At 35.8% G+C, this 9,698-nt stretch overlaps 1 long non-coding RNA gene across 3 annotated transcripts; it reads right to left on the minus strand.

Annotated features, from left to right (window-relative positions):
* Window positions 1-200: 200 nt before the first annotated feature.
* LOC123257865 lies at window positions 201-1,326 on the minus strand. Of its 3 annotated transcripts, none has more exons than XR_006507928.1 (3): window positions 1,201-1,326; window positions 517-690; window positions 201-456 (listed from the first exon to the last, which is right to left on the minus strand). It is a non-coding gene; the product is annotated as an uncharacterized LOC123257865 (long non-coding RNA). The 3 variants fall into 3 exon arrangements; XR_006507929.1 differs by lacking the exon at window positions 1,201-1,326 and adding an exon at window positions 949-1,036 and having other exon boundaries at window positions 517-645; XR_006507927.1 differs by having other exon boundaries at window positions 204-456; window positions 517-645; window positions 1,201-1,325.
* Between the last annotated feature and the right edge of the window lie 8,372 nt (window positions 1,327-9,698).

Raw genomic sequence — 9,698 nt, forward strand, 5'->3', positions numbered from 1 at the left:
TTATCAAATTTCTAGTAATTTTAAATTACCATTTTACCATCAGTCTATCTGAAAAAACCATTTATAGAAAGAACAAGCTAAGATTACAAAGCTTGAAATACAAAAATAATTATTTTATAAATTTATCTTACATAAGAAGTTTATATCTCTATATCTTAATATAAATATTTATTTAAATTTTTAAAATTTCTATTTTAACGAGAATTCTATATATTATATTTATAATATAATTTAAATATTTGTTGCTTTTTAGCTGGAACATTATTTAGTTAGTAAGTAAAATTGTGTTGAATATGACAAAAATAAAAAAAGATGTTGCTGTTATTATGGGAAGTGAGTCAGATTACACCACTATGGTCCATACTGTTGATATGTTAAAAGCATTAGAAGTTTCACATGATATATTCATAATATCTGCACATAGAACACCAGAAAGGCTCTTCAATTTTGCTAAATCTGCACAAGAAGAAGGTTTTAAGGTTATTATAGCTGGTGCAGGAGGTGCAGCTCATTTACCTGGTATGGTTGCGTCACTAACTTGTTTACCAGTTATCGGCGTTCCTGTGCATAGTAAACAATTAAATGGGCTGGACAGCCTACTCTCTATAGTTCAAATGCCAAAGGGTGTTCCAGTTGCAACCATGTCTATAGGAGAAAATGGAGCATATAATGCTGCCATTACTGCCGTATCTATATTGTCAATTTCCAACAGTGAAATTGCAGGTAGGTTAAAAAAGTGGAGAGAGAAACAGACCAAAGAAGTAAAAGAAAAACCAGTTTCATAATAAATCTATGGCAATAATTCTTTTAGACACAAAAACCATAAACCGTATAGCAGCGGGGGAGGTGATAGAAAGGCCAGCAAGTGTAGTAAAGGAATTAGTGGAAAATGCAATAGATGCTGGAAGTTTAGAAATAGAGATTAAAATAGAAAGTGGTGGGCGTAACCTTATTATTGTGACAGATGATGGTAACGGAGTAGAAAAAAACGATTTAGAACTTGCGTTTATGCGCCATGCTACTTCAAAATTGAGCGATAGTGAGTTGATAGAAATCAAGCATCTTGGCTTTAGAGGAGAAGCTCTGCCTTCAATTGCAGCAGTAAGTAGGATAAAATTATCGTCTAAGGCAAGAGAAGCAAGTGAAGCATGGTCTATAAGTTATGAGGGTGGAGAGAAAATAGGGGAGCAAACTCCTTACTCTTTATCGCAAGGGACACATATTGAAGTACGAGATTTATTTTTTGCCACTCCAAATAGACTAAAATTTCTAAAAACCGAAAGAGCAGAAACTCAAAGCATTGTTGATATTGTAAACAACCTAGCAATGATTAACTATCATATAGGGTTTACTCTCACTTCAGGTAATAAAAAGCTCTTAAAATACGCTAAGCAGACTTCGTTATTTCATAGATTGTGTGAAGTAGAAGAAGAATTTCAGGGCAGTTCTCTGGAGATTAATGAAGAAGAAGACGGCATTAAACTTACGGGACACATCTGTAAGCCGACCGTCAATCGTGGTAAGTCCACTCAGATCTATACGTTTGTTAATGGAAGGCCAATCAAAGATAATCTACTTATTGGCGCAGTTAGGTATGCATATCATGATTTTATTCCAAGCGATAGGTATCCTTTCGCAGCGTTACATTTAGAGATACCTTATGATCAAGTAGATGTAAATGTGCATCCAAATAAGTCAGAAGTAAGGTTTCAGAATAAGAAGCTCATATATGAGATAATGACAAGAGGATTAATTAAAGCATTGTCAAGAAGGATAGGCACCTTTCCAGCGCATGACCAGAAAATGGATTCAACATTGCCAGATCCTTTTGATAAACCTGATGTTCAAAATGAAAGAAGGCCAAGTCCTTTTGAAAATCAACTAATAAAAGAATTTGCTTCTCCAAATGAAAAAGCAAAAGGCTTATCAGAACAGTCAAAATCGTTTGATTATACCGGCATACAGAAATTCCCAGCACAAGCGGAGGCTATGGTTCTAGAAAAAAAGGTGTTAGAGCAAGTTGATTTGATAGAGAGCCACCCGCTCGGGTTTGCACGCTGTCAGGTCTATAATACTTATATTATTGCAGAGGTAAGAGACAAATTGATTATAGTCGATCAGCATGCAGCCCACGAGAGATTAGTATATGAATGCCTAAAACAAAAATCAAGTATAAAAAGACAAAAACTACTTCTTCCTGAAACGGTTGAAATCAAAAATCAAGCCGGAATGGAGATGATTGAAATCTATAAAGATAAGTTATTTGAAATGGGTTTTGATATTGAAATCAAATCAGAGAATAAAGTGATAGTAAAAGAAATCCCTGCAATTTTGGGAGCAATAGATGTGAAAGAGATGCTAATTAACATAATTGATAGATTAACGGAAATAGAAGATACATTGCCAGTAGAAGATAAAGTGAACAAAATATTGGCCACTATCGCTTGTCATGGATCAATTAGAGCGGGTAGAAAAATGAGGTTAGATGAAATGAATGAGCTGCTGAGACAAATGGAAAAAACACCATATTCCGGGCAATGCAACCACGGAAGACCAACTTATATAGAAATGAAACTCAGTGATATTGAAAAACTTTTTGAGCGTAGGTAATGAGGTTGCCATAAATATGTAACCTCGACATCCAAGTAGCTCATAGAAACGGATTAAACGAAAAAACTTCCTTGACAAACTCCGTCAGCCCCCTTATCATGAAAGTGAAGCTATTTATTTATCTTCTCTGTACAGATTAAATGACAAAAAAACTCACGTATCTGGCGTCTCATGTTTAATTTTTTGCACTATGTGCACCTTATGTCTTTATAAAACTTCTACCTACATAAGCTGAAACGCGCTTATAAAGCGTTTAAAACATAAAAAAACGCCAACTTAAAAATGGATAGTGAATAACTAGCTACCCTAGGGTTTCTTTTGCCTTTTTTTCTGTTTAGTAAATTTCTTAAACATTTATGACTAAAGGTTAGTTGCATTAAAAAGCAGCTAAATCGCGGTTATTAAGCGTTTAGAATAAAAAAACGCCATACTTGAAAGTATAATGTAAGTAATTAGCCAACCACGGGGCTTCTTTTGCCTTTTTTTTCGCTTAGTAAATTTCTTAATGTTTATAGCTAAACGACAACCGTCATCCCGCTACGTGTTAGCGGGATCTCTTGTTAGCGCCGCGGCGGTATGACGTCTCGCTTGCAACCTATAGCTTTGTCATTCCAGTGCTCCTTTTTTTGTCATCCCAGTGCCTTGACTATTTGGATCCAGAAAACTTAGCTTCGAGTCAAGTAGGCTGCAAATAAAAACTGGATTCCAGCGTCACGCGCTGGAATGACACCCTGACAATCGTCATCCCGCTACGTGTTAGCGGGATCTATGTTAAGAGATACCGCGGCGGTATGACGTATAGAAACTAAAAAAGTTCTTTTTTAAAAAACTTAAGTTATACTTATAAGTATTTGATACTTTTTATAGTGATTATGTCGAGTTTAAGCTGCCTTTATGGTGATAATGCAGAATTTGTAGAAGAGATGTATAGCCGTTATCTGCAGGGCGATAAATCAATCGGGGAAGATTGGAACAGAATTTTTTCAAGTAATTTAGAAGTTAATAAAGCGGAGACCTGCGGTGCACAACATGTAACTAAGGTGGATGATTCAGTAGCAAATTTTTTCAGATCTTACGGTCATTTTTTTGCGGATCTTAATCCGTTATCACCCAATGTGAATAAGGAAGTAGATTATCAGAAATATTCGAATCTATATCCGGCAAGTGACGCTGGAATCTATAGAGATATTTACTGCAAGAACATCGGTTTTGAATTTATGCATATCTCCTCTTATGAGGAGAGGATGTGGCTGCAGGAAAAGATCGAAAATCAAACCTATACGCTGAGTTCACAAGATAAAAAGGAAATACTGAGGCACTTGATCGAATCTGAGATGTTCGAGCAATTTCTCCATATGAAATTTCCTGGATATAAGCGTTTTTCTATAGAAGGTGGAGAATCAGCTATCGTTGCAATTGAAAAAATCATTAGTGATTCTACGGTTTTTGGTATTGAAGAAATAGTCCTTGGCATGGCTCATCGCGGACGACTCAATGTTCTAACCAAAGTTATGGGCAAAGAATATGCAGCAATGCTGTCTGAATTTCAAGGCAATCTTGCATACCCAAGTGGTCTTGAGGTGTCTGGTGATGTTAAATATCACCTTGGTTACTCTTCTGATCGAGCACTTTCAGGTGGCAAAAAAATACATTTAAGTTTATGCCCTAATCCATCTCACCTTGAAGCGGTAAATCCGGTTTTGGCTGGAAGAATAAGAGCAAAACAGAATATAAGATCTGTGCTTGGCATATCAATTCATGGTGATGCGGCTTTCATCGGTCAAGGAGTGGTTGCTGAAACTTTAACCTTGAGCAATATTGAAGGCTATAGGGTGGATGGCATCGTGCACATTGTCATTAATAACCAAGTTGGTTTTACTGCAAGCCCAAGCTGCGCACGATCCTCTTTTTATTGCACTGACATAGCAAAATCAATAGAAGCTCCAGTGTTTCACGTTAATGGAGATAACCCTGAAGCTGTGAGTTTTGTTGCGAATTTGGCGATGGAATATAGGCAGAAATTTAAAAAGGACGTAGTAATTGACATAATGTGCTACCGCAAATATGGCCATAATGAAGGTGATGAACCGAATTTCACTCAGCCACTTATGTATAAGGCGATATCAAAGCATAAAACTCCTGGAACATTGTATGAAGAAAAATTGACTGCAGAGAAAGTATTAGATGACGATGAAGTAAATAAATTGCGCAGTGAATTCAGGGCAAAATTAGATAAAAGTCTTGCTGAATCAGCGGCTTACACTCCAAAAAAAGCTGACTGGTTCGGTGGAGTGTGGTCAAAATTAAGAAGAGCAAAGTTGAACGATTTGAGCGAATACTACACGGATTCTGGTGTTCCGCCAGATGAGCTGAAAAAATTAGGTGTGCATATAAATAGCAATATCCCAAGTAACTTTAACATTAACAATAAGGTTAGAAAAATACTCGATGGCAGAATAGACAGTATAAATTCCGGTAGTAATATAGACTGGGCAACTGCCGAAAGTCTTGCGTTTGCATCACTGCTTACAGAAGGAATAGGAGTGCGTTTATCAGGACAAGACTCTGGTCGTGGGACTTTCTCGCACCGTCATTCAAGGCTTGTTGATCAGGTAACAGAAGAAGCGTTTATTCCGCTAAACAATATAAATGAAAAGCAAGCTCACTTTGAGGTCATAGATAGCGCACTATCTGAGTATGCTGTAATGGGCTTTGAATATGGATATAGCCTTGATTCCCCGTATTCACTGGTGCTCTGGGAAGGACAATTTGGTGATTTTGCAAATGGTGCACAAATTATGATCGACCAGTTTATCGCATCTGCAGAAACAAAGTGGTTGCGATCAAGCGGTCTAGTTTTATTGCTGCCTCATGGTTATGAAGGACAGGGACCTGAGCATAGCTCCGCACGTATAGAGAGATTTTTGCAACTCTGCGCAGAGGATAATATGCAGGTAGTTAATTGTTCCACTCCGGCGAATTACTTCCATGTCTTACGCAGACAAATGCATAGAGACTTTCGTAAGCCTTTGGTAGTGTTTACACCTAAATCGCTACTGCGTCATAAAAGAGCAGTTTCTAACCTATCCGATTTTGAAGGAAAATTCCTCACGGTGATTCCAGAATGTAGAAAAGGTTTAGTTTCAAGTGATAAAGTACGAAAAGTTGTAATATGCAGCGGTAAAGTTTATTACGATATAATTGAAATGCTTGAAACACAAAAAATAAACGATATAGCAGTGATACGTTTAGAACAATTCTATCCGTTTCCTGCAGATAAACTAAGTAATGAACTTGAAAAGTACAAAAACGCTGAAATTATATGGTGTCAAGAAGAACCAAAAAATATGGGAGGATGGTTTTTTGTCAATCCATTGATAGAGGAAGTGTTATCCAATCTCAATATTCAAGCAAAAAGACCTAAGTGTATCGCAAGACCTGCTGCTGCATCTCCTGCATGTGGTTATGCTAGTGTCCATGCTCAGCAACAAGAGGAGATTTTAAGACAGATCGCTTAGTATTTACAGTTATTGAAGCAGAAGTGGTGCTATAAAAGTAGCTGACACTTGAATCCGGTTGCATTACGCGCTGCGGCCAGGCGCAATAGAAAACGCATTACACCAATAAAGCCCTTTTGGTACTCAAGCAAATATAAAAGATTTTTATTCTATTAAAAAAAATTTAATTTTTATTAAAATTTTCATTTATTTTTATTTAAAAAGTAAACATTATTAATATTTACTTTAATTAATATAGGATATATATGAATACAAAAATATTTGAGATGTTAATAAGGAGAACTGGTCTACGCAGAGATAGCAAAGCTGAGATCATACAGTTAAATAGAAATGAAAAAGCTTTTGTAGATGAGGATAAAGAATCTATCGAATTAGCTGAGGCCATTTTTGAAGAGAATAATATGTTTCATTTCCGCAAACCAGGTCCTGCTATGGATTACATTTTGCACAAATTAATAAATGATAGGAAGCTTTTCGAGGAAATGAAAGATAGAGGTACAAGTATAATACGTCTTTTTTCTTTGTTATCAATGTATCATGGTCGTCTCAATTGCTGTGTTATAAGAAAAGGAGGGTGTATTACTGAGTGTGGCATACTTGATTACGCTGGCACCTATCCAGAACTAGTGCCTTTAGAGGACTTTATACTTATTGAGCCTTGCTCGTACCTCGAGTACACTGTGCTTGATAATGATAACATCAGAAATAGGTTAGCTAGAGACTTGACTGAAGACAAAACAAAATTAGATATCTTTTTGAATGGAATTTTAGCAACAAAGAATTCGGATTTAGTATTATCTTGTATTAACAAGATAGAGGTTCTTAATGAGGAAGATAGATACTTTGTTAATCGTTTACAGAAAAACAACATGCTAGACTACATCTTAAACAAAGATGATACAACACTTGCAAAATCAACTCTAAAGGAATTGTTGAAGCTTTCTATTTTGCAGGAAGGAGAAAGCACTAAGCTAGAATCTCCCCAAGCTTCAAGTGTAAATGTTAGCAAAGCTCAGCAACATTGTAGTATATAGCTGGTGATAAAGTTTAAAATAATTGCATATACTGAGGCTCATTTAGGTATAGAGCCTCAGTGGTGCTTAATTTTTTCAATTTATGGTAGCCCTACTATGATGTAGATCTATGCTCGCTTATAACTAAAATTTTACCTCTATTAGTGGAATGTTATTCCAGCTATTGCTTCCATAGTCATCAATCGAAGCGTTTAAGTAATCTGTATCAAAGCGTACGGGCACATCAAATTCAAAGCTCGCAGTGATTATCACATCTTTTACTGGCGGTTTCATGAATGTTATTTCTCCCGTTGAATAATTTACTGAATATTCACTCTCTTCTTTACCATTTAAATAAATCTTTACTGTCCCATGTACTGGCTTTTTGATCATACGTATATGCTTATCTTCCCCACTTACATAAGTTTTGATTAGCTGAAAAGTCGTTTTTTTGTTATCTCCTATACCAATCTCTTGATTAATGGCTATAAAATCCGACCAATCCTTAAAACGAAACCCTATTGCTTTACCTTTTCGTGCATGAAAAAATGTTATTAGTTCTAGTAGCTGCTCGTTTGATCTGACCCCGTAAGCTATGTTGTATCTAGTGCGTGCATGAGACCAATTGATGTTGCGCTGTTCACAACCGTTATGAGTTGTTACAACGTCAGTGGAAAATTCCGGTCCTCCAGCGGAACCATAAGATATATTTTCTGGAAATCTAATTTCTGTGAATGACATATACCCTCCTGTGAAAGTAAAATAGTTTGGTTGAAGAAAATGTTGTAATTTGAAAGCGTTTCACATAGTAAATGACGCTATGGAAAGTGGATGAGACTACTGAGTTAAACTGCTGTCACACCCACAGTTACTATACTCAGGTTCATTTGAGTTGTCAAGCAAAAAAAATAAAATTTTATGGCAAACTGTAACTAGCCTTGCTTGTGACTTAATTCATCTACTTTTTTGCGTAATACATTCAAATCAGTTGCTCCTACAAACAGGCTATCTCCAATTATTAAAAAAGGTGTACCACCTACTCCCAAATCTCTTACTAGAAGCCTACTGTTGTTTATCATTTGCTCAATTTTGTCCGCGTTATCTTTTATGGAATCATTAAAATCGTCCTCATCAATCCCTATGTTTTTCACTATATCCAATATGCTTTCGTCTGAAAATTCTCCTTTGTGACTTAAAGCAGCATGGTGAAAATCGAAATATTTTTCTTTATCGAGAAAATAGACAGCTAAAGCACTTTTTGCTGCCTTTAAAGAAGCGTTACTAAGTATTGGAGCATCTCTAAAGATATACTTAATTTTACCGTCGTTAATTAACTGCTTTATATCATTCTTCATAGCTTTGCAATATCCACAAGAATAGTCAAGGAAGCCTGCAACTATAACACTACTATTTTCATTTCCGGAGTAAGGATAAGTAAGGTCAAATATTTCATCCTTGTATTGTGAAATTTTACTTTTGGTTACATTATCTCGAGCAGCGTAACTACTTTTAATCGACTCCTCTTTGAGAGTTTTTACGATCTTATCAAAATTTCTACTGATATAATCATCTAATCTCGTACTTATTTGGTCATCGGTTAGGGTTTGACCGCGGTGTGAAAGCCAATTGTTTATTACTGGTAAACTTGCTACTGCCAGTATAAGAATCAATAAAAACGATATTCTAGACATATACTTATTAAAGAACCTACAATATAAAACTTTTAGTACACATTTATCTATATATTAAAAGAAGCATCTAATGTTAATATATAAAAACATTTATATCAAGTGTATTTTATAGTCAGTTTTGCCTCGAATACAAACTTTACGTACAATGATTAGGTATATTGTCACAAAGTTCATCAGAAGACTTGATAATGTAGGTGACCAAACTACCTCCAGAATAGCCAATTGTGAGATGCTCTATCTTTTACCGCCACGCTGTAAATACGGCGGTAAAACAAAGTTGATAATTTTATTCCGCTGTGTATAATTTCAACAAACTCCGCGGAATAAACATATGAGTGAACCAATAATTGGCAGAGAAAAAGAAATAGCTATTCTACAAGACAAACTTCTTTCTCAATCAGCCGAATTTATTGCTGTTTATGGTCGGCGTCGTGTAAATGTTGTATTATCTGCATTTTATCAGCATAATATAGAAGTAATGTAATGCAGATATTATGCCGATGCCAAATTATACGATTACTTCTAAAATTGCTAATTGCCTTATGAGGATTGAAGCAGCAAAAGAAAAAGTGTTACATTTGCCACTCACTGTATCGATGCTCTCGTCCCTTCGTGAAACTGCACGGCTTTATACCACACACTATTCTACTATGATTGAAGGAAATCGACTTGAACCTAAACAGATTGAAGAGGTTTTAAGTGGTAAAAGCCACTTTCCAAAATATAGGAGAGATGAAAATGAGGTTAAAGGATATTATGCAGCTTTAACTCAAGTTGAACAATGGGCAGCAAGGGAAGTGCCTATTACTGAGAAAGCTATTCAAACACTGCATGCTCTAGTAATGGCAAGTGGAAAATCTAAAATA

Source organism: Drosophila ananassae (genome assembly GCF_017639315.1).
Source record: "Drosophila ananassae strain 14024-0371.13 chromosome 4 unlocalized genomic scaffold, ASM1763931v2 tig00000073, whole genome shotgun sequence".
Taxonomy (NCBI): domain Eukaryota; kingdom Metazoa; phylum Arthropoda; class Insecta; order Diptera; family Drosophilidae; genus Drosophila; species Drosophila ananassae.